The sequence below is a fragment of the Palaemon carinicauda genome, chromosome 1 (assembly GCF_036898095.1).
Source record: "Palaemon carinicauda isolate YSFRI2023 chromosome 1, ASM3689809v2, whole genome shotgun sequence".
Classification (NCBI taxonomy): Eukaryota; Metazoa; Arthropoda; class Malacostraca; order Decapoda; family Palaemonidae; genus Palaemon; species Palaemon carinicauda.
In genome coordinates this window covers 85,732,740-85,738,739 of record NC_090725.1, presented here as the reverse complement: position 1 = coordinate 85,738,739, position 6,000 = coordinate 85,732,740, and the positions used below count along the sequence as shown (strand labels likewise).

The window sequence follows — 6,000 nt, the reverse complement described above, 5'->3', positions numbered from 1 at the left end:
CAAGGGACGACTCTTCAAGAGGATGATGATGTCATTGTCATGAAATAGTACCTCTTGACTTCATTGAATCTCAGAAGTGTGATGTAAGATGTCGATCGTTGACGTCAAATCTTATTTCTCTCGTATTCTTCTTCGGAGTTTTCAGTTATGAATACGTAACAATTCATAACATTATAACCTAAGAATAAGAATGACTTAACAAACGATTCCTTTTTTATGTGACATTTTTCTTCGGATCTATCAATTAGAACTGAATCGAAAGTTGATGTATAAATATAGATTACACTGTAATGATATGAAAAAAAAAAAAAATACAAAATGGCGGCACCCAAAAAGTACATCAATATTCTTGGACAAATTTCTCGTTATTAGGATTCTATATATTTGCATCTTTATTGTTACTTCTTTTCATAATGCAAGTTTCATCGGTAGATGTTAATGACAAGATTTTTACAGAATTACCATTCATCTTGGAGCGAGGAGGAAACAATTTAGTATGATCGAATACTTTTTTCATTACAATATGAAAGAAAAGGAAACATGAGAGAGAGAGAGAGAGAGAGAGAGAGAGAGAGAGAGAGAGAGAGAGAGAGAGAGAGAGAGAGAGAGAGAGAGTTAGATTGCATCAGCCTCTTAACACGCAGAGCATGATCGCCGCATGGTCCTTTGATGTACAGAGCATGCGCCATACGTGTGTTCGAGTTGTTTAACATATCAACCTCGCCTTATCGCAAGGAAATGAATGATAGATGGATGTGTGGTCACGGAGTCTTAAAACCAGACTTATTTCTGCGCATGCGCAATGAACAAGCAAACGAATGGCATTGCAGGAAAATGACTGGAGTAAACACATATTGCCTAGCAAGTATTCAAAACTGAATGCAACAGATTCAGTGTGTCCCTGTGAGAGAGAGAGAGAGAGAGAGAGAGAGAGAGAGAGAGAGAGAGAGAGAGAGAGAGAGAGAGTGTACAAATATGCAAAATAGGTATAATAAAGAAACAAATCCATTTGCTCTATAAAATAGTCAACCCTTCCTCGGATGTTTACGAGTGATAAATTTGCTTTATACACTAATAACAATAACAACAAAAGTAATAATAATAATAATAATAATAATAATAATAATAATAATAATAATAATAATAATAATAATAATAATAATAATAATAATACGTCGGATCCACAAGGACATTCAGAGAGATGCCAACATATTATCTTGGAAAAAAAAGGGGAGGGGGTGTTAAAATACGATGCGCCACAGCAGATTAAGTACTCGACATTATTACGAGAAGTAGGCTTAAAATGCTGAATGAAAAGCTCATAAACTGGATGATGTCACAGCCGAGTCGACCTACAAATTACTGATAAGCCTTTTCGAGACACTGTTATGATACATACGAAGCTATTACTTAGAGGGGCGGAAATGTCAGTTGTGAATGATAGATGCCTATCTAATCAATACGCCAGCATTTCACAAGAAGCTGAAAACAAGACCTTCCTGTGTACAGTGTCGATCGGTAAGGAGTACGTTATACTGTACTGTTTTATGTAAGGTTATAGGAAATACAGGAGTTATCTGTTAGGTTTGTGGACTTTGATAAAATATCTAAAAAAAGTAAACAGCTTAATGATAGGCAGGGGTATAGATGGGAAATTTGTGATAATCTTGTAGAATTTTTTTTCTTCTAAATTTATGAGGTAGAGGTCTATTTATATCGTAGCGTAGGCAAGGAATGAAGAACGTGCCATTAGAATTGTTACTCGCCGTATCTTGGTTGAACTAATGAAATATTGGAAGAAAAAATCACAATTCATTGGATGGTTGAATTCCTCCAAATTGTGGTCTTAATAAATGTATTTATCAACGGTGAAAAAATTGTTTTCCGTGGTATATGATATTGATTAAAAAGAAACAAAAGTTAAGTTAGATATAGATATATTTTGAAGAAATTGTAACTCAATCCATGATTGTTTAACGAATACTCTCTCACTCTAAAACAATAAAATTTCGACCAATAAATACTAGGTAGTAGGGGGAGACTAAGCCGTCATTTCTTTTATTGTTGGCTTTTGCCAGCACGAGCTCTTAATTCTTAGAAGCCCGCTCTAAGCAGTTATCACACATACGATGAAACACTTGACTCTGATATAAAACTGGCGTTGTTTCACATCTACTACAAGACTCGTCCAGCCTCCTTACTTCCTGATGCTTGCTTGAAAAGGAATCCCTACATGGCGAAGGGATACTTCTCGACATGTTGTCTGCTGCATATATCAAAAGAAAAATTCAAATTCTTGCCATAACAATTCAATAATCTTAAAAACTGTCTTCAAGTATTTTCCATTACAAAGTTATGATTTAAATAAAAGGCTTTAGGTTAGCTGATTGTCGCCCGAAGGCTACTGAGGATGCACAAAATGATAGACAATAGGGAATTGTTAAAACCCAAGTTATAAACTAAACGTAGTTTTAAAGATGTCGAGGCATTTTACGGAAATTTCATTGTTCTATTTCTATAAGGAGAGATGTAGTGGTAAAGATGACCCTAGGACCTTTTCTTATAAACTATTCCAGGTTGAAGTATTGAGACGAACAAGGATAATAGGAGCACTAACTGAAGCAGTGGAAGACATAATCTTTGATACCGAGAAGCTTGATTAAGAACAACGTTAGCAATAAAAAAGGTACTTGAAAATTATCAAAACTATGGGATTCCAAAACGCAATTTTGACTTTTATAGAATGAATTAACTCCTATTGACGCTAAGCCTAAGCTGAGAGTTGCGAAATTAACTGCTCAAGTAAGAAACACTGTTGTGCTTGATATGGATGGAGAGAGAACTGTCTTACACTCACGCAGATTTCTTTCTCCTTTTCATTCTCCCTCTCGCATTTCCTTCTTCTGGTCATTATTCAGTTGAGATGAAGGATACATTTTCTCTTCCTCAAAGATTGTCTTGTATTACTAGAGGCGTTACTTTCCCGTGCACAGTGTGGTTGATGTGTAGTGTAGCTCATCACTGAAATTTCATTTTTCTTTCTTTCCCTTTCCTCTAATTCACTTATATACTGTATGTATTACAGACTCATAAGATCACGTAATGTTTAGATGACCCCTGGAAAAACAACACAAAAAGGAAAAGTTATGTGTAAATAATGTTTAAATTTATCCTAGTGTTTTTACACACACACACACACACACACACATATATATATATATATATATATATATATATATATATGTATGTATGTGTGTATGTATGCATGTATATGTATATGTATGTTATGTATGTATGTGTGTGTGGTGTGTGTATGTGTATCACTTCCTGCGTGGGGAAACCTAAACGAGGTGAACGTGTCTGCGTATCGTCATGATCAGCAAAGCTAAACCAACTATACTCGCAGCGGTGCCCCTTTAGCTCGGAAAAGTTTCCTACTATCTGATTGGTTAGAATTATCTTGTCCCACCAATCTGCGAGCAGGAAACAGTTCCGAGCTAAAAGGGCACCCCTGCGAATCTCTGCAAATCTGCCTCATTAAAAAGAATTAATTATAGCCAGGGCTACCCATACAACTAGGTTGGTTTGCTGTGAACAATCACACAAATCTCCCACTATCAGCAGCGTGATGAAATCTGGCCAAACTCCAGACATGAATTGACATGTCTGAGGTCTTCCTCCTGTAGTGGTCTAAAAACGGGTGCATTTGTTGTTGTATGTATATGTGCTGTATGTGGTTGTGTGTGCGCGCGAGCGTCTGTGTATACCCACATATGTGTTTACATCTCTCTCTCTCTCTCTCTCTCTCTCTCTCTCTCTCTCTCTCTCTCAATAGTGTTCATAGGAAATGTAACGCAACATTAATAAGTGATAAAACTTAGTCACACGAAAGATAAACTTCGTTATCAATGAAAATTAGAAAAAAAAAAAAAAATGAGGGCCGCTCCTAACAAGACTAAGAAAAAACTAGATAAAATGAAAGTTGAATAAGGGTGAAAATACTATAGACGAAGCTCAAAGGAGAGAGTAACTTCGTCTCATTTTCCGAAGGAAAAATGAGTTGATTATATCATATAAAACTACCGCTCCACTAAAGGGCCCAATTAAGAAAACTTCGCTTAGGGAACAAAGGTGAATAAAACTTTCGTCTTTGAGAGAGAGAGAGAGAGAGAGAGAGAGAGAGAGAGAGAGAGAGAGAGGGGGGGTCTGAATTCCGTTTTCAGGAACTGATTTCTCTTTTAGTATAATACGCAATGAAAATAGAGCATCCGTCCACGGAAAAGATACAAATGCCTTTTCAGTAAGTGATTAAATGAATAAATTCTAATGCAGTTAATCATATAAAAAAGGATTTTGACCATTCTAGGAGTAAATATGTAAATAAATAAGTATTTGAAATGGCCATGGTACTTGGTTAACAAACAAACGTTTTGTTCAAGAATAATAATCATCATCATCGTCATCTCCTCCTACGCCTATTGACTCAAATGATTCCTCTGAAGAAAGGAAAGATGAATACTATGAAGAACTGTAGACTGTAATAGATGAGATCACAGAGAGAGAGATATGAGAATTGTGATTGGCGACTTGAATGCTAAAGTTGGAAGGAATAATCAGGGGAAAGAACATGTGATGGGTGTCGAGGGTCTTGGCGAAGTCGCAAATGAAAATGGAGCACATTTTATAAGTTTCTGTTTAGCAAACAATCTTGTCACTGGAGGTACTCTTTCTCAACATAAGAACCTATATAAGTATACAAGAATAATGCATATAATATTTTAGCTGAGGCATAAGTTTTGTCGATGTTCCTGGAGCTTTGAAACAATCCGTAAGCGAAGGACGCTTGTCGATGTGTTAGGCCGAGAGACCGAAATCATTCCGATTATTTGCAACATATGTCCTAACTACAACAAATTTTCACCTAAACTGTTTCACGGAGCATAATATTTTCCTTCCACTCTACAGTATATTAAGAATGCAAGTTCCATGAAAACTAAACAAATTTTCGGGGGTGAGCACAAACATATGCACAGAATATATAATTACAATATATGCATGCAATTAGACTGAGTTGTAACATAAGTGAAATGTTCGAGACAACGTATCGAGAGATTCATAGCATAAAAAGATAAACGTCACTATAGAACCTAAACAATTCAATTATGCTAACACTCTCTGTCTACTCTAAAAGGACCAGTAAACACGGTACAATATTCAGCAAAAGTCATGTGACCCGATTTCAATGATTTTTTTCGCTTGAAAGTCACTAACTGGCAACTGTTACCTTCTTCGCATTTCTAATGACAATAGGTTTGCAATGACGAAACATTTTGAAACTTCGCTCAATAAACGATATAATTCACTACGCATGCTTTTAAAGTATCAAAGCTATATTTGCTTTATCAAAGTAACTGCTAGATCATTATAAAGAATAACACTAAATTCTCATTATGCTAAAAATGATAAGACAAAAATATCTAATAAGTTTAATTTTCTTAGCTGCCAAAGTAACTTTTCAACGTAATGAACGTATCGGAGAAGGACTGTAGCTGTGGGCGTAGTCTAAGCAGACGTTAACCGGCGGTGTCATGGTGACACTCATCAACGTCCAGTCATCTGTCAAACACGGCTGGAGCTACCCAACCGTGATCGAAACCCCCCCCCCCCCCACCTCCTAACACTGCATTTCGCCAGCTTTTCGAAACAGATAATCAAACATCAACGAAACAACTGTGTAGGTGGAGAAAACGATATATTGAAGGAGAAATATTGAAAAGTCACTCTAGAAGTAGCACAACCCCACTGCACAACCTCAGAATAAGACGAAGAGTCAACTAACTTATAGCAGAGCATCTATTTCCGTCACCATTTTCCGTTCTCACTAGTAAACACGTCATCATAAGCCACTGCTTGTAATTCTGAGAGTCTATGCGTGAAGAAAATATTTGAAATAGGGTGGCATTGAGTACTCTCTCTCTCTCTCTCTCTCTCTCTCTCTCT

General features: G+C 36.4%; 1 protein-coding gene across 2 annotated transcripts in view; it reads right to left on the bottom strand.

Moving 5' to 3' along the window:
- Positions 1–6,000, bottom strand: part of LOC137649483 (uncharacterized) — a 742,412-nt gene that overhangs the window by 88,750 nt on the left and 647,662 nt on the right. The gene's annotated exons all lie outside the window — the stretch shown is intronic.